This window comes from Nylanderia fulva, unplaced genomic scaffold (genome assembly GCF_048542155.1).
Source record: "Nylanderia fulva isolate GAGA-0341 unplaced genomic scaffold, ASM4854215v1 Scaffold34, whole genome shotgun sequence".
Classification (NCBI taxonomy): Eukaryota; Metazoa; Arthropoda; class Insecta; order Hymenoptera; family Formicidae; genus Nylanderia; species Nylanderia fulva.
The window spans coordinates 495442-522856 of NW_028190411.1; the positions used below are offsets into that span (position 1 = coordinate 495442).

Consider the following 27415-nt stretch of genomic DNA (forward strand, 5'->3'; position numbering starts at 1 on the left):
TTGGTTACTTGTAATAAAATCATTACCTCCCTATAATTTGTACGTATTTCACAATATTAAAATATTTTATTAAATTGTATTATCAATAATTTTTGTAGCAAGCTGTTTATTGTATGTATGAAAAATAAAATGGTACATTCGATACCAAAATTAAAGCCGATATAAACTAACTTTTGGTATCAATTATAATTTAATATTTCTCATAAATAATCAAATGAATTGTCAATATTTATAAAGTTTGCATCAAATGTCGTGAAAGTTTCACAAAATGTAAGTGTACTTAAGAATTACATTCATAAAGTATAAGACGCACTGTTAAGGTTCTTCCGTGACCTACAAGGACGCGTGAGGTCAATATGCGTGGGTTGTTGCACTGGGTAGGGCTGGATCGATACAGCTTGCACCGGGGTGCACAACCCGGCTAGCAACGACCCACCATCACGTCCCACCTCCTCATCCATAGCAACAGGCAGCTATTTATGCGTGTCGAGTTAACCCCTTACGCGCGTGTCACTTTCTAATTAAATGATGACCGCGCAATCAACATTTCATAGAAACGTTAAAAGCCTATTACGATTAGCACGCAAATTACAGTCAAATATATATGTATATCATAAAGTTATTGCAGAAATTAAAAAGTTTTTTAAATGAGTTATAAAAAATGTAAAACAACGTACTTATGTGTTTAGTGTCTAATCAAATCTTTGTAACATTATTAAATAAATTGTTTTGATTTGCATTTACAAAAGGGAAGGTATTATTTATGCTTGAATAATTGCTCATTAAATTATAAATGCATAAGTAATTGAACAATTTTTCCGGAGTTTAAAAAAAAATGGAGACAAAAAAGTAATAAGAATAATTTTTGATATGTCAAAAACATCTTGTTAATTAAAATGTAATCAACGAAACGGTTGATGTCGCGCCAAGTATCCGGAAGACTCTACTGTGAGTGGAGCAGTGATTTGACCTTTTGAGAAACTCAGTTAACTAAAACCAGGTTCAAAGTGGGTGTTATTGTAAATGAAAAGCGGGAAATGGGTTGAAGGTCAAAGGTAAAGGGTCACGATACAACGAGTGCTCTCATCCCTCGTGCTATCCCGTTCATTCTCACCTTTTCCACTATCAAAATGTATTTGAGCAATTTTTAAAACGATTGAAAAATAACATGAAATATCCGTCTCTCTTTTATTCATTTAAAAGTTATATATTCATCTTCACTCAAGATTATAATTGCAAACTGCAGTTAAGTAAATATAATTAATTGTAATTTTTTAACGTTTAATTTTGTTAATAATTATGCTTGTAAAACGTAAAAATACGAATGACGATAAAAATAAAACGAGTTAGAATTAGCCTTGAGTCAAGAGCCAAAGTTTTCCAAGAGGGTGGCAGAATCCTTAATGGTATACGACGAGTAGGGAGAGAAGCCGAGAGAGATAACGCGAATGTATATCAGAGGGTGGAGTCATTTTCACAGCTAGTGACCTCCAAATTCCCCAAGAGCGCGCACGTGCCTACAGTATCTTCTCGTCTGTTCCTTGTCAAGGACGAAATATTTTCGCTAACCTATTATCATTTTACGAATGAAGAGATCACATAGATTCAAGATTGTAATCTAAAAGTCATCGACGTAAGAAAGAGGATCATTCATTACTTTTCTTTTAAACTTTATTTTCACTGATTGACATAATAAATCTGCATTATGCAGAAAAATGCAATTGCTTGAAAATTGTACAATAGAATAATGTATATACTTGCATTTTTTTAATTTTAACCAAATTAACATTTTAATAATTAAAGAACGGAACAATGTACCCATATATAGGATTTCTTCTTTCTCCTCTTTTTTACATATGTTTTTCCCTCTAAGATATTTTCCCGGAAAATTGATTATATATTACTACATCTAGTACCAATATGACAGTGAAGGTCGGAGGTCAAGGTCGAATAAAGTTCGCCCTGGGAGTGCCTCGATCCATTCAAAAGCTTCTATATGGCTTCTAGACTCGACACTTGACACTCATCATACAAAAACAGTCGTGACAATTAAACTGCATAATTTTTCTACTCCTCCTTAACATAATATTTATCGAGAAAAATAAACGTATATTCCCTTTTATTAATGCCGTGCATTTCGAATTTCAATTATTAGTATTTCTTCGCGATATAGATAAAACAATATTTACTATTTCAATATATGACCCTTTAAATTCATTAAAATTAAAATAACCATAAATAAGATATTATTTTTAATTCTGTCAATGATTAAGACTTCACTTTGTCAAACTAAATTATGCGTATTATGTTATCTATAATGTAATCTATTCATAAAAGCAATTATCCTTCCGTCTATAAATTATCGATAATGATGATATTTATAGCACGATATTATGCTTTGTGTGATAAGGTTTGTAAATTGCAAAATTTAAAGAGCATTTTTGTATATATCAAAAATTAAAAAATATTAAATGAAAAACATTTTAAAAAATCAATAAACATTAATTATCTTAGAATTATCTCAACAATTAGTGTATCTAATTAATAATATTTAATAAATAATATCGTAGAGTTTAATTTAAAAAATTTTTTAAATTTTAGATTTACACATACACAGCGTTATAATATTAATTTCCAATAAACTTAGACGATTATTAATTGCCTCATCGACAAATTTTTCTTGAGATATAGATGTTTGTATCATTTCGTGAATAAATAAATATTACATTTTAAGTAAAAATCGCTGCAAGGCCGTAATGTGCATCGTATCAACACGTGATTCGAGCATCATGACCATGAACTGAGTCAGGAAGAGCAAAGAAGAAAATGCGCACCGGTGACAATCGGATCTTATCAGTCGCGTGGCACAAATAAGAACGGGTTGAATGCGAAGAAGCTTATAGAGAGGAGAAGAGGGGCGGAAACGCGGGAAAACGCAGCACGATGTCAAGTTCAAGGACGCAGGACGCGTGATTCCCCTATCACTTTAGTACGCGCAACCGAAAGAGATTGCACATTAATCACAAAAAATCAAGTATATCGCGATTTTAAATATTAAAACTCGCATTAATATTAAAACGGGCAATATTCTGCCAGAGAAGTATTCTTTAACGCACAGTCTTGTATATTTTATTAATTTTTTTTTCTACCGGAGTATACTAACGGTGAAAAGTTATATATAAAAAGATAAATATATCATGTACAATTTAACAAATATATATTTTAATACTGATGACGTAAGGCTTGGATTATCTTTAACATGCGAAGCGAATGTGTCGCATGCATAATTCCCAGAAGCTGAGGAACCGTGTATAAAGATCTTAACGTTTCTGAAAAGTAGAGCTCTTTCGCATGATAAAGGATCACCTTGGATGACAGGTGCATCTTGCCGCACACGTGGCAATCCGTTCGCTATTATACGTATGTATATTCGTCGTCTCGGTCTACTCAAACGTATTTTATTCTACTAAAGAGATTGCGCAACAGTTTTGCGCACACGCAGTGAATTAATATATGACAGATTTGTCAATTATAAATATATAGAGAATTATATAGAGTATTAGACAAATAAAAATAAAAAGCTATCAAACGAGATATATGTATATATGTATATATATATATTTTTTTTTTTTGCGTAATCATTCGCGGAAGAAGAGAATACTTTTCAAGTTTGAGCGCAGCTCTTATAGCGCGAACATTTACGGGTTAACGGCGCGGCACGTTGAAGGTTAAACTTCTCGACCTTCGACGATACGTCGATTACTTGAAAATAGCCGTTGTTGTTGGAGCAATGCGCGCGACACACCATGTCCTACGCACACTCGTCTCATCAGAGACGTCCTTCGTAGCCGTTCTTTTAGCGACGCGCACGCATATTATCAGCCACATGCGTTCCAGCACTGGCATCCACGTGACCTGAGATTGCACATGAATAGTGTGCAGTTGCAAAACTTTTCAATCATTGTAAATCGCGAATCGCAGAAAGACAAATTCATTTTTTAACATTACGCAATACAAGTGCAAAATATTTTCCGAGAGAGATACTTCTACTTTAGCGTCTATATAATCATATTTCCTCGCGAATGCATATATAATCCTGCTTTTATCATCGTACGTTTATTTGTGCGCATAATCAATTGAAGCATTATATCGTATGACTATATAATCAGTATTGTTCCTTCTCGCGATTAAGCGATCAAAGTCCAGACGCGACCTTCGTCAGAGGACGATATCCTATTGATAGGTGCAGAATAAAATGTTGCCCCCTCGGCAACGTTTTATCGGAATGTTTCAGTGACAACAACGTGACAAAATAGTACCGAGTCTCGACACTTGAAATTTTTAAAGTCGGAATATATAAATTTTTTAAAGTCAGAATATATAAAATTTTCAAAGTTTCCTCATTAGCGCTTCGAACATATTTTCATTCATAGAATTTTCAAAATTTATCTTGCAATTGTTCATTTTATTTTAATTCTAAATGAATTCATGTTTACTCACTTAAATTTAGTGTAGATTTTAATCAAACTTTTAATACTTTTTTATGTTTGAGTTTAAAGTTCGATATTTTAGACTAAGAATACATATATAAATAAAAACAAATTTTGACTGATATATGCTTTCTTTGGTTTCTATAAAGTGTAATTCATAAAAATTCCTTTTATAATAATTCCGCATTTCATAAAGGGTTATTATTTTCGCTGACACGAAGAACAGTCAAGGCCGCGGACCTCTCGTTTGAATATAAATTGCACAAATTAGACTCACCTTTATTGCCGCCGCGTCTGTTTGTTCACTGATTGGTCGAGATTACGGTATTACTATCGCGCTTTAACTTCCGACACTCAATTTCATCGCAAGGTCAAAAGAAGAATTGTTCGCGCTTCTTCTTATTTCAGCAAAGACAACGCGATACAAGTAAAATTCTTTAAATTAAATGTATATCTATTATAATTTATGCATTTTTTCAAATTAAGAATATATCTTTTTAGAGAAAAAGGAAATAGCATATTTATTTTTTTTCTAAATTTATACACATTATATATGTTAAGTATTTTAAAACGATTTTACTATCTTTGAAACACACAAGTATTAAAGAATAGGATGATTATAAAAAAATAATGACATTTATACTTAAAAAAATGCCAAATTAATTGAGTATTTTTAGAAAATTTTCAAATTTTTTAAACACTTCTTATAAATCGATTTACTTGTCACGGAAATAAATTGCTCTAAACAAGCATGTATTTGACGTTGCGGAAAGAAAGTAAACGTATCCCCGAATTAAGCGAGCTGTACAAAGAAATTGCGGTTTCTGCGTGATCGCCGTTCCCACAATCACATGGGTGCATCGCAATCGCATCATCACCGATCTTGAAACGTGACACAGGATGTTGCGGCCAAAGAGCTATCTCATTTTTACCGACACTTCCGCCCGCGTATATGACATTCTACGAGGTTAATATTACAACGAATAAAAGCGTGCGACCCTTGATTTGACAACTACAATTTATTTAACAACATTGTGCACTTTTCAAGATGTCTAGCAGACTCAATAAAAAAAAAATTCCCTGACTTTTTCAGATTTTCTCTCTAAGATCAGAAATTCATTTTTCCCCTGACTTTTTAGTATTATTTTTTCCAAATATGTAAATTGCATATATCTATATTATAAATTAATTAAATGTTCAATCATGAAAACCTTGAGATATTTTTGTCAACGATGAAAAGATTCGGAAGGAAATTTAAAAAAACAAAAATTTAAATTAATTATACAATCTGTATTATGATAATCGAAACAAACATGTTACTGTAAATTATTCAAATAATCACCTTTTTTATTTATATTATATCAAATTTTTTAGTTTCATCTCTATTAAACACATTGAAATAAAATAACACGACGATGAAAATATAAATTTACGAACACGCTGTAGATGAATCAATTTTTAACACAGAAAATTAGCGTGCTGGGAGTCAAGGAAAAGTTTATATTTATTTAATAAGAAATTTTAAATTATTGAGACAAATGTAGAATAATGTGAAAAAATCCAGATAAATATTAAAATTTCCTGACAGTGTTCCCTGACAATTCCAGATTTATAAAATTCCCTGACAATGCCCGGTTTTCCAGATTTCCCTGACCACTAGACACCCTGAAAAAGCCTAACATTTTCAAGATTGAGTTTCTCCAATTAATTATATGGCAATACAGATCTCATGTAACGCTACTCCGGTTGTTAACGCGACAATCATTATAATATCGATCGAGTGTGCAATGCATGATTTCAAGATATGAATCATATAATATGTTTTGCACATATCGCGCGTCGTCCTTCAAAATCTAAATAGAGATAAGTATTATTGTGTGAGCTACACACATATACCCTGACAAATAAGCGTTGTAACTCGATATCGTAAACCTACTTTCTCGCGAAACAAACGTGAATATACGCACAACACACACCCTTTTCTCCTCCACATATGCTCGTAATCGCGGAGAAAGTCGCAAACGTAAAATGCAAAGGAGTTTGTTCGCGTTATAAAGTCACAGAATTTGCATTCACATGATCGATACGATTTTGCAAATTTTGTGTTCATCATTATATTCATGTAAAATAACATAATGTCACATCGGAATAATATATATCGATTAGAATGTTAAATTGCATATTACTACAGAAGATTTGCAATGACCTTTAAAAGAATAATCAAACGACATTGCAGTTAGAAGGACTTCGATATTAATAAAGCACTTCGATTATTAATGAAGGACACCTTTCAAGAGAGAGGATAGCGGTACTTGAAACCATTTAGAAAAAACATGACGGACTTTCAAAAAAAAAAAAAAAGAGAGATAATTGATAAAATTTAACTAAATTAGAAATCAATTAACGTTCTCAATTCAGATCGCTTTCAACACTTCATATATTCAATTTAAAGTTTGTAAAAAAATTTGAGAAAATTAAATAAAAATAACTTTCACAAGATTTGAGTCTTTAAAACCATCACAACGTTCTTGACATACCATGATTATAACATTACATATGTATTGCGAAATCAAAGATTCGCGGGAAAATCTATTGGCGTCTGAAAATATGCCGGTTGCATAAAAATCAAGTGATCGCGCGCGTTTCTCATTCACGCCTGCAACGGTATAACGGATTCGTGAGATTATTTATGCGATCTCACAATGGTAGTTACGTAAGATACACCGCATGGAACTGGAATAGCGGGAACTGGTCTCGAGCCAATAATTGCTGCGTCTTAATCGGTCGACGTCCTTCGGGGAAAGTGGCTTGAAACAGAAACCTGGGAGCAATCTTTGTCGGAGACGTTCTTTATTTATCCGCGTGAGTCGCTTCCGACCTCTAATCGGGATTTTTTCTAAATCATCGCCGTTCACAACTGTTATTAGAAAAGTTAGTAGACGCAGACGCAGATATGAATCGGTGTAAAAATTGTTGCTTTATCTTATGCGTTCAATGATGTAAAACATTGTCAATGAGCTTAATGTGCTATTACGTCTAATCTGTTTTTTTGCAACCTAATTGTAATAATTATTTTAATGAATTATTTATTGACTAATTGAGTTCAAGGTTAATCATTGTGCGTAAAGGCTAACCAGACATCATGCGTACATCTCCCTTTTGTGTAACGAAGCGATTCGAACATTGTGTCGAACAAAAGCCATAGGACCTTCATCGACACAAACGAACGGATGCTGTCCTTCTTGGACGTAAATTATCTGTCCTAATTCCGAGTTGGCAATCAGTGGCGTACAGTGGCAATCTTCAAAAATATCATTCATTATGGATCTAAATTTATTAGCAAGATCGATTAAACGTTGAAATCTAGGACGGACATTTTATACCTAATTTCTATCGAGATTTTCCATCATTTTTAATATCATTATGTCAATTTATGGATCAATGAAATTACAATTACAGAGATAATAAGTGATCATTGTGAATGGTGATTAATTTCTAATGTGAATATATATCTAGATATTGCTTGTGCAGCTCGAATGAACGATTCACGTCCAAATGGGAATGTGTAACTTGATTGTATATTCGCGCGAACAATGGGACGTAAACTAACTTTAAAGTGGGTGAACAGGTCACAACGATTCGCAGTGGAAACGGAGTGGTATATCTCCATGCTCTTTCTCCGCGCGACCAGAAAGGCCCGAGCATATCGAAAGTCGGTGGTATATATGTGGGAAAGCCTCAGGAACGATATACACTATTGAAATTCGTCGCTTTCGCTACATGTACAGCCGCACGGTCGGCCACATTTATTACAATCTTAAGTAGTCCCATAAGTTACAAGCTAATTTTTATGAGGGTACAAATTTAATTTTCTCTTCTGTATAATTGATTACCTTGTTACGGCGTGTTTCTATTTTATGAGCTTCATTTAAGAAACATTTCAGAAAAATATGTACTTTAAATATATGTACATCACGTGCTACAGAGAATAAATAACGTCAAACGTACGTCAATCTCACGAGATGGATAATAACGAGTTCCGCATTAATTGTCAAAATCTCGGAAGAGACTCGCCATCATTTCTGATCTTGGCGATACTTGATCGTTTAACACCTTTCACTTCAACACGAGATATCAAGAGACGCGAATATAGGAGTTTATTTAAATAACAGCTGCATCACGATCGAGTGGCGCTTGATTGTACTCTCACTTTCTCTGCGATATTGCCGTCGACCCGATTTTCGACGACACAATTCGCTCCGGCAAATGGGAAAGTGAACGTCGTTGCTTTTATCTTCGCCTGCGCGAGAGAAATTCTTTCCAAAGGAGTGGCAGTTGTGGGCTCCGTATAATACCACAATGAGAATAAATATAAGAAAACTACAGTTTATATATAGAATTTAATACAGTATCGGTTATTAATCGTTTATAATAATGTTATTATCATTTTTTACTTTTTTGAATCATTATAATTAAGGAAATCATGGAAAAAGAAAAACACGATATAATATAGTTCATGGACTTTTTGAAATTATTATGGAAACTTTCCGTGTACAAGGAAACTGAGTAAGATTAATCGATAGACCTCGGAGACAACTTTGTGTAGCAATCCATGCATTGATGAAAGTGTTATGATGTTTCCGCTTTTACGAGGTCATTTCGAGTGTGGCCCTCGCGTGCCACTTCACGCACGCTTTTTGCAGATTCATACATTTATAATTATTGATACAATGTCACCAAATGGCATCATATATACATAATTATCGACAATAATAGCGAGTGACTGATAATAACGTGTTATAAACTCTTGATTTATAAAGGCCTTTAATAAAACACATTTATTACTTTTTTTCCTCGTAAAAAAGATATTTTATTAAAATTGTTAAATTAAAAAAAAAATTCTTTTTGTTAAAATTGTTACGTTTGAAAAAATCTTTAAGTATAGTATTAATACTTCTCGACAGTAATTTTCATTTATATATAAACAGTATTAATAAACCATGCCTTAAATACAAGATGACATAATTAATAATTAATCATGATAAATATTATACTATACTATTAAACATTATTGAGTTTAAATGGTCGGTGCTATAAATCTCGTAAATCAAATGTATTTTCTAAACAACTCCTTTTCGGTCGAATTGAAAGAAAGTTGTAGCCTATAGGCGATCGGTAAACGCTATAATCAAACAGTCGTTAATATCAGTCCACCTTCGCATCATTTTACGTTTGTTGTTGCCACAGCAACGTTTACTATATATCCCCGGAAATAGCTTTCACTTTCTCCTCACCGCTTCGGCCGGTTAACTTTCCCTGCCGTTGATATCGGTCGCTATACCAACAAGTCCGGATGCATGCACACGTATGTTCTCGTAAATAGGGGAAAGGGGGAAAAGATCGGAATCGGGTTTCTGGGTCATCCGATGGAACAAAGAGCCTAACCGTTTCTCCCGTACTCGCGATGATTCGTGAACTCATCATGAATTCGAGATTACTTTTACCATACTACTATTGCCTCTTCTCTTCCCTCCCAAATGGTATAACGCAGAAACTGAACCGCTTTCTATATTCTATTTCGTTGATGTCTCGCAATTGAACGCGAAGATATATGTTACTGAATCCCGAAACGGCAAACGTCCATTTAGGAACTCGAAACTGGAACGCAAGACCGAATTGCAGTAACAATAAATTAACGATGTATCCTCCGTTTCTTTTCAAAGCTTATCTGCCTATAAATCCTGAGGAAAAATCGAGCTAATGAGAGTTAACCAATTAAATAAACGAGTGTAACGAGTTGAAATAATATTTACGCACACATCGCGAAGTTTCTTACAAGACGAAACGATACGACACGAAGAGTCCTTAAAGGGAACGATTTTCTTTTCGAATTTCTTTTTCATATCACAACAGCACGTTTATGTGGCATCGCCCTCTCTCGAAGAGCGAAAGGAGACGAGAAAGTGGAACACGGCCAACGACCTGCTAACCCGGTGACACACATTTCTCGCTCGCCTCAACGAAAGTGAAAAGAATCGTTCTTTTATCGACTCGCAAGATGATATTTACAAACGGAGAATACCTGACGAATTGCGTTTCGTAAATTTACCGGCATGTATGTCAGATGTATAAAGCTGACCCAATCTACCGAGATATAAGCATGAAAGCGTTATTGAATATACTGGTTGATATTGCACGAAATCGAATCGTGTTTATAATTATTAATTAATTCGAAGAATAAGGTGTCTTTTGTGTTGTAAAATTTATATTTTACAAATTTCAAAAAAAAAATATTAAGAGTTTCCAATAGCACTTTTTATAGTCCTATAGTTTCTAATATAAATTAAAAAAAGTTCCGCATTCCTTATATTAAAAATTCAAAATTGAAAAAATGTGCTAACTTCACGAATCTAACACGACATTCTTCCCTCTAATGTACTAAAACGCGTTGAATATTATTTTTGACAAAAGTTGCCGATAGATCTGTTTACAAGTTCAATAAATATATATTTCTTAATCAGGATTCTTTTAATCCATCTACGTATTTTTAGTCTGCGTGTCTCTCTTGTGAAATATCAAATGTGTTATAAAGTACAGAAAACAATATTACTACTAATATAAAAAAATAATACATTTTTAGATAGGACTTGCACGTGCTTATATTTTATCTACGTGCTTCCTATCTTTCATCAAATACTACAAACATAATCAAATGTGCAGAACACAATTTTACTAAAGCACAATTTCACTATAAATTAATCAAATATATTTTTTAATCAGAACTTCTTAAGCATGAAATGTTAAACGTGTTATTAAGTACAGAAAACAATATTACTACCTACTAATATAAAAAAAAAATAATACAATACATTTTTAGACAGGACTTGCACGTGCTTATATTTTATCTACGTGCTTCCTGTCTTTCATTAAATACTACAAAGAATCAAATATACAGAACACAATTTTACTAAAACACAATTTCACTAAAAATTAAAATATATTTTTAATCAGAACTTCCTAAGCATGCAATGTCAAACGTGTGATAAAGTACAGAAAACAATATTACTATCTACTAATATAAAAAAAAATAATACAATACATTTTTAGACAGGACTTGCACGTGCTTATATTTTATCTACGTGCTTCCTGTCTTTCATCAAATACTACAGAATCAAATGTACAAAACACAATTTTACTAAAACACAATTTCACTAAAAATTAAAATATATTTTTAATCAGAACTTCCTAAGCATGCAATGTCAAACGTGTGATAAAGTACAGAAAACAATATTACTACCTACTAATATAAAAAAAAATAATACAATACATTTTTAGACAGGACTTGCACGTGCTTATATTTTATCTACGTGCTTCCTGTCTTTCATCAAATACTACAAAGAATCAAATGTACAGAACACAATTTCACTGAAAACTAAAATATATTTTTAATCAGAACTTCCTAAGCATGCAATGTCAAACGTGTGATAAAGTACAGAAAACAATATTACTACCTACTAATATAAAAAAAAATAATACAATACATTTTTAGACAGGACTTGCACGTGCTTATATTTTATCTACGTGCTTCCTGTCTTTCATAAAATACTACAAAGAATCAAATATACAGAACACAATTTTACTAAAACACAATTTCACTAAAAATTAAAATATATTTTTAATCAGAACTTCCTAAGCATGCAATGTCAAACGTGTGATAAAGTACAGAAAACAGTATTACTACCTACTAATATAAAAAAAAATAATACAATACATTTTTAGACAGGACTTGCACGTGCTTATATTTTATCTACGTGTTTCCTGTCTTTCATTAAATACTACAAAGAATCAAATATACAGAACACAATTTTACTAAAACACAATTTCACTAAAAATTAAAATATATTTTTAATCAGAACTTCCTAAGCATGCAATGTCAAACGTGTGATAAAGTACAGAAAACAATATTACTATCTACTAATATAAAAAAAAATAATACAATACATTTTTAGACAGGACTTGCACGTGCTTATATTTTATCTACGTGCTTCCTGTCTTTCATCAAATACTACAGAATCAAATGTACAGAACACAATTTCACTAAAAACTAAAATATATTTTTAATCAGAACTTCCTAAGCATGCAATGTCAAACGTGTGATAAAGTACAGAAAACAATATTACTACCTACTAATATAAAAAAAATAATACAATACTTTTTAGACAGGACTTGCACGTGCTTATATTTTATCTACGTGCTTCCTGTCTTTCATCAAATACTACAGAATCAAATGTACAGAACACAATTTCACTAAAAACTAAAATATATTTTTAAGCAAAACTTCCTAAGCATGCAATGTCAAACGTGCGATAAAGTACAGAAAACAATATTACTACTAATACAAAAAAATAATACATTTTTAGACAGGACTTGCACGTGCTTAAATTTTATATACGTGCTTCCTATCTTTCATCAAATACTACAAACATAATCAAATGTACAGGACAAAATTTTACTAAAATACAATTTCACTAAAAATTAAAATATATTTTTAATCAGAACTTCCTAAGCATGCAATGTCAAACGTGTGATAAAGTACAGAAAACAGTATTACTACCTACTAATATAAAAAAAAATAATACAATACATTTTTAGACAGGACTTGCACGTGCTTATATTTTATCTACGTGCTTCCCGTCTTTCATCAAATACTACAAAGAATCAAATGTACAGGACACAATTTCACTAAAAACTAAAATATATTTTTAATCAGAACTTCCTAAGCATGCAATGTCAAACGTGCGATAAAGTACAGAAAACAATATTACTACTAATACAAAAAAATAATACATTTTTAGACAGGACTTGCACGTGCTTAAATTTTATATACGTGCTTCCTATCTTTCATCAAATACTACAAAGAATCAAATATACAGAACACAATTTTACTAAAACACAATTTCACTAAAAATTAAAATATATTTTTAAGCAAAACTTCCTAAGCATACAATGTCAAACGTGAGATAAAGTACAGAAAACAATATTACTACCTACTAATATAAAAAAAAATAATACAATACATTTTTAGACAGGACTTGCACGTGCTTATATTTTATCTACGTGCTTCCTGTCTTTCATCAAATACTACAAAGAATCAAATGTACGGAACACAATTTTCTAAAACACAATTTCACTAAAAATTAAAATATATTTTTAAGAAAAACTTCCTAAGCATGCAATGTCAAATGTGTGATAAAGTACAGAAAACAATATTACTACCTACTAATAAAAAAAAAAATAATACAATACATTTTTAGACAGGACTTGCACGTGCTTATATTTTATCTACGTGCTTCCCGTCTTTCATCAAATACTACAAAGAATCAAATGTACAGGACACAATTTCACTAAAAACTAAAATATATTTTTAATCAGAACTTCCTAAGCATGCAATGTCAAACGTGCGATAAAGTACAGAAAACAATATTACTACTAATACAAAAAAATAATACATTTTTAGACAGGACTTGCACGTGCTTAAATTTTATATACGTGCTTCCTATCTTTCATCAAATACTACAAAGAATTAAATATACAGAACACAATTTTACTAAAACACAATTTCACTAAAAATTAAAATATATTTTTAAGCAAAACTTCCTAAGCATACAATGTCAAACGTGAGATAAAGTACAGAAAACAATATTACTACTTACTAATATAAAAAAAAATAATACAATACATTTTTAGACAGGACTTGCACGTGCTTATATTTTATCTACGTGCTTCCTGTCTTTCATCAAATACTACAAAGAATCAAATGTACAGAACACAATTTTCTAAAACACAATTTCACTAAAAATTAAAATATATTTTTAAGAAAAACTTCCTAAGCATGCAATGTCAAATGTGTGATAAAGTACAGAAAACAATATTACTACCTACTAATAAAAAAAAAAAAAATAAATAATACAATACATTTTTAGACAGGACTTGCACGTGCTTATATTTTATCTACGTGCTTCTTGTCATCAAATACTACCAAGATAATCAAATGTGCAGAACACAATTTCACTAAAAATTAATAAAATATATTTTTTTAATCAAAACTTCTTAAGAGCATAGAACTCTAACAAAACTGTCGAAAATAATGTTAAATAATCGAAAATCATGAGCACTTAAATTATTAAAAATTTTTTAATATTAATAATCGAAACTCTTTTTATAATTAATCCAAAGAACTTTTGAAAACTATTAACTACGGAAAATCAGCACAATACATTTTTACTTAATTGCTGAGTGTAGATATTAAAAATCGATTAAAAATTATTAATTAGTAGAAAGAGATTTAAAATTGCACATATGTACTGAACTTGAACAGAACTGTCAGAAGATGTTAAAAATAATATAAAATTTTCTTGTCAAAAATAATATATATTACACGCGTTACTTTAAAGAGAAGGGTGTCGTGTTAGATTTGCGAAGTTAACACATTTTTTCAATTTTGAATTTTTAATGTAAGGAATGCAGAACTTTTTAATTTGTGGAACTATAAAACTATGAAAAATATTATTAAAACTCTTATAATAGTATTTTTTGAAAATTCATAAAATATCATGCCAAAACAGACAGAAAAAATAATAAATTTTTAATTTTCTCAAGTATACTTTTGCCAAACGTTCTCAAAATTCTATCTGTTAACTAATTTTTAAAGAAATATAATAATTGAACTACGTTGAAATATTCAAAGCGTGCAATCGTAAAGATTCAGCAACTGCATACATCATGAAAAGCTTATTTCAAAACTTTTTCGACTTTAGATTCTTATGACACTTTCATAAAACTGCGAAAATATCTCTCTTTTACCATACGATAATGAACGAATTTCTTAAAGAATCATAAAGATATTATCACCCACCCCAAGTAAAACATTGTAAAGAAAATATTACGGATGTAATATCAGTAAAACAATTTTCAAAAGAAATATATGTGCGCAATATACATGCATCACGCATTGTGCAATGTGTGAAATGTTATAGAATACATTATATGAATAATTTTAAAAATCACGGCGAGATCCTTGGCGGACAAAGGGTATAACGCGATATCGTGTTTAAATCACCCTTTCCTTACCTTAATAGAAGTCTCGATATCCTTGGTTCCGCTTTTAGCATTAAAATGCGGACATAAGTGCACTTTGGCCTCCGCCTTGAATTTATATGTATAGACCATTCTGCCGCAAAGCACACATATGTAAATTTATTCATTCTTCTAAAACATTATTGCCGCGAAAGATGTAATCTCATAGTTTCAAGCACACAAATCATTTTGCAAATATATTGCGTACATTAAAAAATAATAAAATTACAAAATTAAGACATCTAGAAAAAAGTCGTTTATGTTCTTACGATAATGTAATTATCCGCGTTACTAATTCGATAAATTGTACTAATAAACTAATTCGATAAATTGTATTATACAAATAAAATATAAAAATGAAATATATATATATAAGTAGTTGGCAAGTAAACGTTTCCGTAAACAGGTTTATACATATAAATTACTCTCGTCTTTTGGCACGTGTTATATGCCTTTGAAAGCTCGCCGCGTGCTTTAATTATATTATGTGTGGTATGGGAAGTATGCGACTGTTTAGCAAACAACGATGCTGCATTTAGCACAGGTCGCATTTCTATGCAAGCTTTTTGTGTATGTGAGTAAAACTAGCATATTATTTCGTGGAAAATCATAAATAATTTATTTGGTTTTAATTAATATTTTTTCAATTAATATATTTATACTCAATTAATAATTAATATTACTTTAGTAATATTTTTTAAATTAATATTTGTTATTTTTAGAAGGCAAAAAGGCTCTTCTTAGAACTCTTATAGAAACTATAAATCTTTTATTTGAACATTATTGATAAATGTCAGAATAAAGTGATATGCTGCGTCAAGTTGATATATCAGTTTGTCCTTAGGTATTTTCTTTGGCTTAATCGTCAAAACTTTTTTTTAAACTGTCAGCAACTCTAAAACTATTGATAATAAAATCAGAACTCTTAATTTTGAGATTTCCACGAAATAGGACGCTTCACACACACACCTATAGAAATATAAAATTTCTCACTCACCAATACCTGCAATAGCGGAGTTGTAGCACATTGACCTGAAAACAAAATATTCAAATTATGTATACACGTGTGTGTATGTGTGTTTTTGTGTATACAGAATGTTTTGAAAGTCTAGAAATGAATATTTCATAAACAATGCAGTTTAAAAAAAAATTTTTTATTTTGCATACCTTACAGTTGCCCCGCTGTCACCCGATGCTCGATGCCTCCCCGAGCCTCGTACTCCTCCTTTTCCTCCTCTCTTGGTCCTTTGCAGCATTCATACACTCGCGAAAAAAACGAATTATTACAATCGCCCGACACTTTACTCGGCACTCCCGACACGCAAAATTTTACACGGCACTCCCGACGTGCGACATTTTATACGGAACTCCCGACGTGTGAATCGCACTGTGTTTTGCAAACCTGTAACAAATAAAATACATACATATATTAGAATAATTTTATTATTTCAGATTTTAACATACACAATATAAATATGCAACACAATATCATAAATATTAAGAATTCTAGATCTATTAAAAATAAAGCCTGAACTATTTAAGATCTTCCATGAAATGATGTGCTGGCTTCATATATACACACGAGCTTCTTAGAAATTGTCGTCTGTAAAATGTCAATACGTGAATGTCACCGATTCTTCCGGAATTGCGGGTATTTCCGTTGTGTATTTCAACCGCGTGATTTTAGACGATGACGATTACTTTATTAATACAGCGATTCGCAATGAGAGAAATCGACCTTGAATATATACATAAGGAAAGAAAATGTAATCACGAAATACGTACAAATCTTGCAAAGATCACGTCGATCGATATATAACACTAAGAAAATGTTCCATTTGCACGCCAACTTGAACGAAAATAATATATAATGCCATGCACTTGCTCTTACAAAGACCTATATTAGATTTTCTGATTGCTTTTGATTTCGTGATAATATATTTAGAATTATTTAAAATATAATAAATCTATATTTTATTTGCAAAGAGAGAGAGAGAAAGAGAGAAATTGTAATTTATTTCTTCAAAGATTAAGATAAAAAGATATTAGTATTATTGGGTAACAAGGGCAGCCGTCATTTATCCATCTTTCAAATTGTAATCGGGCATAACTGGAACTAAGAGAATCCTAACGACCTCATGTAATGAAACTGGTTTGAAAATTCTGCAAAAATTTATGGGAAACCTTTTTAGGAAACCATTACATACCCGAGTCTTAAGTTTTTGCTGAATTGCTCGTGATGTCTCATAATGTATTTCAGACTGCCAAAGAACGAAAAGCATAAAGTAATCTTTTTTCCGGGTTACCGTGTTTTTTTGACCCACAAATAGTCGCAGTTGAACGTTTGTCAATAAGCACTGTCCCATCCGGTAAGACATCTGAATGCGATATTTACGAGCCATCCGTAAAAAAATGGATATTTACGACCGCGTCGTGAATTAGATGAATTGCCACATTTTCTGACGATTGTATTAATATTAAACTTAATAAAAGAATCTTACTTCCGTGATGTCAAATATAGATATGCCGAAGAAAGTTAATGCAAGATACTTAACATTACTTAAGATTAATTTGCACTTTAATTTCAGATTATATTTTCAATGGGGAAATATAATGTTACGTATATATAAAAAACTTTTATCTATTTTAACTATGAATTTCTTGTGAGTCTATAGATAGAAAGTTAAAGTTTGCAAATGTAATACAATTTTCCTCGCTAAATGTGCTTGAATAATACTTCAGTTATATTTGTAACAAGATTCGCGATTAAATATAAACTCTATATACACAATAAGTCTAATTAGAGTAAAATGGTTTTATGTGTCATTTTCGTGTATTGCATCGCAACGATAATATGAGTGACATATACATATGTTGATGCGCCCACGTGGGATAGGTATAGATGTAGCCTCGAGATTTCAGGTCGATAGCCGTGACGTCAGTGGCTCGCGCAGACGAGAGAGAGAGAGAAATAGCGAGATGTAGAGAGAGAAGAAGCGAAAGAACTGATGAAGTTCAAGGTTACCGCGCTCGAATGCACGTCCTACGCGGAAAATAGGAAAAGAGGGCGAATGGATTTTCCAGGTCCAAGGAAAAACGTCAACGCCTAGAAGAGGTGCGCTATATCCGCAATGAAGCTTATTAGAGGTAAAGAATTACGCTTTTAAAGGGGCGCGTCTTATAATGATAAAATGAATAAGAATCTCTCTTGTGTTCGTTGAAGATAAAATCAAATTGAGAGTTCAGCGTTCGAAAAAATTATGTATATAATATTATATATATATTATTTTCTGAAAAAAGTAAGCTAAATTAAATAGATTTTTAATTAAAATAGAGAATAAAACATCTTTGTTATATATTTATATTTTTTTCAAAAAGTATTAAGATCAAAAATTTTTACCGATGCCTCGACTTCATATAGATTGCGATATATGTATGTCAATATTTTGCGACTCGCTACTGTTTCGTCAGATAATGTTTTGATGACATCATTGTAACACAATAATTCACTGACTACGCGGAATAATGACGCAGATGGTCACCGACTACGCAGCATTATCAGCCGATTGGCTGATTACGTTGAAAACGCATTATCGCACTCGTAACATTGTATGACATGAATGTACGATGTGAATCGATACAAAACTTCATTGTTCGTCAAAGTAGATTAAGCTAATATTAATCAGTGAACTTCTCATTAAATTTTTCATAATGTTTTGATCAAAAGAAATGCAACATATTATATCATGTAACTCGTTATTCAGTATTATGTGCATATAAATTAGAAATAATTTATGCGACAATATTCTCTAATCAATTCACTAGTTTAAGACTAAAATCTGTTGTCTCGATACTCGAGTGTCCTCGAAACGAAATCGTATTTGCGTTGGCACGCCCGGACGTGGCCCGGACGTGGTCCGGACTGAGCAGCCTTGAACTTGCTCACCCCCGAACAATTCACCCTCAGCTTCCGACCTTCCATCGTCTCTTCTGTCTCTCTCTCTCCCGCTCTCTCTTCATCTCTCTACCTCGTATCAAAGGCATACACATATACGTATATTTAGTAGAACGCAATAAGTACCTATATATATTCTTAACAAGCAATAAAAAAAACAAATCGATACCGTAAAATACACGAAAATAATACATAGTAAAATGTGATAGTGGCGTAAGCAAAAAAAAAAAAAAACATTCATCGATGTTATTCCGTGTAAATGCGATGTCATTTACAAGATTCATTTTACCCGCGATATCCATTTACTCTCCGCTTCCACCTACCCGCCTACGTCGTATTCCGCGTGACAAAAAGTCCTACCATGCTAAGGGTTAATAGCGCGTCCTACCCCAGGACGAGCCGACCTCGCGCTGCTCTCGACGAGCAACCGCGTATAACGGGTTTGCCCGTGACCAACGAGGACCTTGGCAATGGCTCACGGCGACGGAGGAGGGCCGCCGACGTCGCGACGCAGACGCCGAATGCGCGCGCAGTTCGCTCGATGCATCCGGAGGTCGCGCTCGCGCGCCGGGAGCGATAACCTTGACCTTATACCGCGGCCCGGTGGCGAACAAGGTCCATCCACTCCTGAACGGTTGAAGGTCTGCGATGCCGCGGTCGGGGGCGAGGTGGAGCGAGGGTGAAACCAGAGAACGAGGAGGGAAGGAGGAAGGGAGCTAGCGAAATCTAGCCACTCGCTCGATCTCCCTCGAGGACGCGTTAACGATCCTCAATTACCGCACCCTCGTCAATTCTCTTGCTTATTCTCTGCGTCCCTCTCTGTCTCTGTCTCTCTCTCTCGCTCTTTTTCTCTTCCCCGCACTCTCCTGATAGCTCCTTTTTCTCGCTCTTGTTATGGACTATATTCGTTTCTTCCTTCCCACTTCCTCTCTCCCTCTATAGAGGATTTTTATCTTCTATAAAAAAACTTGGAGACTATAAAAGGGAGAACGTCAAGTATATACTCGAAGTAGGTTGTGCTTTGCGCGAAATAAAGAACGGTCGGCACGATAAACTTACTCACCACTCTTTCTCTCTCTCTCTCTCTCTTTCGAATTTTCTTCGTCTTTTTTAATGCATGGTTTATCTAACCGTTGTTATCTAACGATCGTGAATCAAGGACGATGCGAAATGCGATGCGGAATTAATGGGCGAATGATCGTTGATAAATAAATGTGGTTGCAAATATGGCAATATAACGATAAAATATATATTAATATTGATGAATTAATATGTATGAGATTCTCACTGACCATTCGCCGATTCTTTTCTCGATGCGTCCTCATATTTGTCCTCCTGCAAAACGCAATGCATAATTAATACAAATCCTTATTGGTAAATATGATTACAAACATTGCAATTATATAATACGATGGTAATATATATATATATATATTGATAAATTAATGATTCACACTCACTATCCATAGATACTGCCGTCTTTTCTCGGTGCGCCATGTCGTCCTCCTTCGACCTACATCTTTTGATCTTCCGTTGTTGATACTTACACTCGCGAATACGACTCGAATTCGCACATGATAATTTAATATATTCGCATTCGCGATACTTGTCGAACGTGATAAAATAACGCGAAATTTCTCTGTTATGCACGACACGATGCAACAAGCAGTTTGAAAAATTAGGCCTCTTCTTCGTGTTGTTTGATCTTTAGCCAGACATCTCCTAAATTAGGCAATAATTTCGCAGCTTTCAGTTGATACCTCGTGGATCGTAGCGTCGTCTAATGTCCCTCGCTGTCGACACAATGAAGGATATCTGAAATATGAACATACTCAATTTTTTTTATCGCAATATTACATATTTAAAATTTTTCACATTTACAGCGACAAGTCTAATGGAGAGTTAATGTTTATGTTTCGCAAAACGAGTTATGCGATAATTATCTTTTTGTTCCACGTTATTTTGAACGCGTTATTCATTTACGCATAATATACACGTCCATCAAAAGAAATATAAATAATTATCTCGAATCTACTTGATGCTACCCCGTGCAGTGTTTCGCCATTTGTTGATGAGAGTCAGCGAATGAAGTCGTTTCTCAATAATTAATTCGTCCGCAAATATGACTTGAATTTATGCGATAATAATTAGTCTATGTTACTTACATAATACTTTCTAATATTGTATACATCGCGGCGTACAATAAATCGCGCGAAACTCACGACCACTTGTTACTTCACATTCACACGACACGTCCGACCGTTATATTTTGATTTTCTTGTGAAAAATATGCATCGTCATAATACATTGATACCAACATTGATTAGATCAAGCTCGATTTGCAAAACATAAACTCGCGGCCCCCGAGAATTTTTCATGGCAAAGTTTGCAACAATGAACTATGCGATTATTAATTTTTCTTCCAAAGTTATTTCGAATATTGATTTACTTGTAATTAATGCAATATATAGGTACGCGTCCAAAGAAATAATTACCGCGGTCATAAAAATGTACAAAGTATAATAGATTACCCTCCTTCGTTCTGCTCCTAATTAGCGTCGTAAAATAAAAGAGAAACGTCAATTTATGCGAAAAAAAAAAAACTTTTACACCGAGAATTTTTCGTTGCAACATAATAATGAACTGCGACTATTTATTATTTCATCTTCCACAATTACTTCGAATATTTGTTTACTTGTAATATATAAATATATGACGTCCAGAGAAGGAATAATTACCACGAATCGACTTCACTTCCCGGCCCGATAATATTCCGCCAAAAAATGTGTCGCCATTTTAGGACAGATATCGAGCCGGCAAGTGGAGTCGTTTCTCGATCATTCACTCTCAATTCAGATGCAATAATTATTCTGCGTCAATACTTACACAATATTTACGATGTTTAATGATATTGTAACACTGCTGTGTACAATAAATTTCGTGAAATCACGACTGCTCGTTGCTCCGAACAGGGCACGACATGTCTGACCGTTACACTTTTTTTTCTTCTGAAAAATATGCACACGTCACAATACGTCACAGTACATTGATACCAACATCGATTAGATCAAGCGTTGCTTCACGAAACATGAACGCCCCCTCGCGGTCTCCGAAAATTTTTTTCGGTGCAACAACGAACTGTACGATATCATTTTTTTCACAATTATTTCGAATATTAATTTACTTGTAATTAATGCAATATATAGGTACACGTTCAAAGAAAGAATAATTACCGCGAATCGACTTCACATCGCGGTCATAGAAATGTACAAAGTATAATAGATTGCCCCCATTCCTTCTATTCTTAATCCGCATCGTAATTAAAGTGAGAGAGACATCGCCATTTATCCGAAAAAAATTTGGAGCACTTGTACTCTGAGAATTTTTCGTTGCAACAATGAACTGCGACAGAGAGAGTATATTTTTCCACAATTCGAATATTTATTTACTTGTAATATATAAATATATGACGTCCAGAGAAGAAATAATTACCACGAATCGATTTCACTTCCCGGGCCGATAATATACCGCCAAAAAATGTGTCGCCATTTTGGGACAAGGTATAGCATCGAGCCGGCAAGTGGAGTCGTTTCTCGATCATTCACTCCCAATTCAGATGCAATAATTATTCACCGTCAATATACTTACACAATACTTACGATGTTCAATAATATTGTAACACTGTGTACAATAAATCTCGTGAAATCACGGCTGCTGCGGACAGGAGACGACACGTCTGATCGTTGCTGCAACTCGATCCTTTGACCCCGTGAAGATGTACTACGTCACAAAACATCGATACCAACATTGATATCGACCCACTGCAGCGTCGCTCACTTCGCGAAATAAAGGACCAATCGTGAGCGCCCTCGCGTCCTCCGAGAGTTTTCATTACAGTCATAGAAATGTACAAAGTAGATTGCCCCCCTCTTCTAATCTCCTAAATTCTAGTCTTGTCTCACGGATGTATAATTCATGATCGTCATACGCATTTAATGTCGCGTGTGTCTCGCAAGGTGGCAGGACAATGACATTATTGTAGATTATTAGACTAAAAAAAATGAAATCATTTCATATATTATGTAAAGAATTATATATAATGATATAATTTCATTAATGAATAATAATTATGAATAATTATTCATTAATTTAATTCATGAAATTATTATAAATTATTAATATTAATAATCGCAATTATAATTGATCATATGAATAATTATTATATAAGCCCAGTAAACACCAATATATATTGTTACATTGCTATAATAAAACGGAATATAGCAGGTAATATAACGTGTATGTTACATGTAACATCCATGCTAGTTGTAATTTTCTACTCATAGATGTAACATTTTAATATAACATATATTACATTGTAGTTATATTGTAATTATATACCAAATAGCACATTGATGTATTGATAAGTCAGTGCTATCTTGGGATATAATGACAATATAACTACAATGTAATATATGTAATATTAAAAATGTTACATCTATGAGTGTGGGAAATTACAACTAACATATACGTTACATGTAACATGCTTCAGTATATAACATTTTATATACTGTGTTTGCTGGGAGCACTTGCCCTCGTTGTGAATAAACACTGGAATTTATTTGCAATTTTATTTAATATAAAATTATTAAATTAAAATAATAAAAAATTAAAAAAGAATAATAATAAGAAACAAAAAAATAAATCATTGCCTTTCCCTGAAAAAAATCCTGCGGACACCCACGCTCTGATGTCCATTTTTACATAGGCTACATGTGTTTGATTGATCGATGAAAATAAAACTCGAGCACATTAAAAAAACTGACAGTCCGATTATAAATTAAAAAGCGTCATGAAGTAATTAAGGAGTCTCTAAGTGTAATAAACTAGTTTAGTACATCGACCGGTGAGAGCGAAACTGGTTCGCGATAATTAATTCATTATTCGTGCGACCGCGATAATCATCGCGTCTTTTCGATTAATTAATCGCGAAAATGTGTTGCAAATGAACAAATCGAGATATAACCATTTTCGGAGCAAAAAATGACATTAACCTCATAATGGCCATTAGAAAGAGAGAACAATATATATATAATATATCATATATCTCTAACCCTTTCTAGCTAATTACTTCCGTTTATCATCTCAATTCGGCGCAAGCTAATCTATGTATTTTCTATATCTATGACCGATTGACGAAAGAAAGTTGCAATGTCCGGCAACTTTGTGAGAAAAAAATGTTCGGAACACTCAGTTGGCACCCCATCGCGCGAAGTTACTCCTTGTCGCGATCCGCCTATCAGGGCTTCGATGTGAAGTTGCACGCAGGATGGGTTTTTCAAACCGCTTGAGATATTTTATCGTGTCTCATAGACCAACTGACGTCGGATGGGGCTGCGAGAGCTCCCGGCTTTTCGCTGCTGTCCGTCGTGATTTATCCGTCCGATCCGAGTCCCGCGGGTGTCCAGCGAGTCCTGGAAGTGTCGGGAGTGTTTTGTCAATCATCGGGTCCAGTTAATTCGACTCGTATTCGCGAACGGAAGGAACAAAGAAATCGGTGTCGCAGGATTCTCCGAATCGCCATACACAATCGGTCCTTATTAATCCTTATTATCATTATATTATTAATATTTACTGCGTTTCGTTGCGATCGACGCGAATATTCGTGGCGAGTGAATAAAGGCCTGTTATATGAAAAATAAGTGCCGGTGTATATATATATATATATATATACATATATATATGTGTGTGTGTGAGTGTGCATCAGTATTGGATTAACGGTGGATTATTGAAGACGACGAAGGAAGGAGGCACTTGGCTACCACATCTTCGAGGTAAGACGATAAAAAGCGTAGATCGAACAAGAGAAGCGACACCGGTGAGTGAGAAATTTCATTAATACACTTGCAGGACCGTTAATATTTTTTTTTTTTGCGTCTGAGACGACTCGACGCCGTGACGTCATGTGACGTCATCTGACGTCATCGAGACCGACGTCATCTGATCCCTCCACCCCAATACCCCGATAAAACGCATGCAAAATGCGCATTTTTTCGCAATTTTAAATCGAATCGCGACGAAGGTAGATTATATAATATTATCAAAACAGGTATATATATATATTTGAATTCGTTAAATAAACTCGCTCTAAAAATAGACCGCAGGAGCGTCTAAAATTTCGAGATATATCACGGGCGATAAAGTGCTTCGCCCTGTGCCTCGCGAATTAATAAAGTCGCATGATCGAACAAAATTGTTGTCTCGGAGCCGATCCCCAGCGCAGATTAGAGACGGTGGAAAGTCGAGGTCGCCCTTGACGTAAGCGCCTACCACGTGTAGATACACAAATACACCGACGCTACTTTTCTCACATATCGCATTCTGAGAAACACGAAACGTCGTCGGATATCACGGCGACTATGACGAGGCATAGAGAGAGGATGTGTCGGTTTGAATTTTGAATTATTAATAATCACTGTTTAAACTTAATAAAATCGTTTATCTTATTCCGCAAAGTTTGTAGAAATTTAGGAGCAGTGTCAATCACATATGACACACACGATCGTGATCTTTTATGCAAAAAGATACTTGGCGCCGCATGCAAATAAGCTGCTGCTTCTCACGATGACAACACAGTTGGAAAATTTTACAAAACGGTCCGCGTTAAAATTTTGGTGATAAATATTTAACACACGATTAACACATTGCTCTGTTGTATTTTTATTGAATTTAAATATTAAATTATTAAAACAACTCAAAAAGTAACACAATGTGCATCTATTTTACATAATAAATAGGTCCTGTTTTATTTAGTGACAAAAAATTATGTCAAAATTTACAAAAAAATGATTTTTTATTTTATAAAAGTGGAGATGATAAAATCTGAAATTAACATATTTTTAGTTAATTTTTACATTAAAATTATGTTAATGTCACACAAAATTTATTTTAAATTACTTGAAGTTTTGCATTTATTTTGTGTTAAAATATTAACATAATATATTCGTGTCTTCATTTACCTACAATAATATCATGTTAAATTAACATAAATTTTTACGTTTGAGATATTTTTACGCTTCTTAAAAATGTCAATATCGATGCGCGACATCTTCGCATTTATTAATTTATTGTAATTTGACGTAACACAAAATTGCAAAGTTAAATACGCATACGTCGATTCCAACTGCTTCGTTGTCAAATGTCAAAAGCCTCTCTCTCTCTCTCTCTCTATGCATTATTAGGCGGGAAATAAACCCGTCCATATATATCCGCGTATATCTATTACCGTGTGATATGTATATCCTATTTAAGGTCGAATCTCGAATCCCTTTTCTCAATAACGGAGCAGTAATGTGTCAATTTGGGGGGTTGCAATAAGCAGTCTCTATACATCTATCGGCCTTGACATCGACCTTGTTGCAGCTACGCAGTTGCAACAAAGTGCATCACTGATATCTGCCAACTGTTAGAACGATTTCGAAAACACAATCGTAAATTTAAAGCGCGCTTTCAAATGTTAATAGAATAATTTGCTCTAAATTACATATACATATACATATGGTATATCGCTGCCACTTTTCATGCGTAGAAGCGTAACTAGATACATTTTTAATCGAGTATACAAAACATTGTGTAGTTGTTGGCAAAGGAATGCCATGTGATCTATATTTTACCGCCAATATTTTGCGCGGTTTCGATGACGAATCTTGGCGCTCGTACACTAATTCGGTAGTTCGATTCTACTTTCGCAAATGACGGTACGTCGACGCCGACGCGAAGCGATATCTTTATAGATGCCATCGGCCTTGTCCTTGACATCGACCGCGATATCCTGACG

General features: G+C 33.3%; 1 long non-coding RNA gene across 4 annotated transcripts in view; it reads right to left on the reverse strand.

Moving 5' to 3' along the window:
- Positions 1 to 23511, reverse strand: part of LOC114932179 (uncharacterized) — a 177147-nt gene extending 153636 nt beyond the window's left edge. Inside the window, exons 1-6 of one of the 4 annotated variants that reach the window (XR_003819827.2) lie at positions 23230 to 23511; positions 22468 to 22589; positions 21042 to 21396; positions 20874 to 20916; positions 16794 to 17028; positions 16624 to 16658 (exon numbers count right to left, since the gene is read on the reverse strand). This is a non-coding gene — a long non-coding RNA (uncharacterized LOC114932179). The remainder of the gene's footprint in view (positions 1 to 16623; positions 16659 to 16793; positions 17029 to 20873; positions 20917 to 21041; positions 21397 to 22467; positions 22590 to 23229) is intronic. The other 3 variants (XR_014925246.1, XR_003819828.2, XR_003819829.2) reach the window with 3 other exon arrangements.
- Positions 23512 to 27415: the final 3904 nt, after the last annotated feature.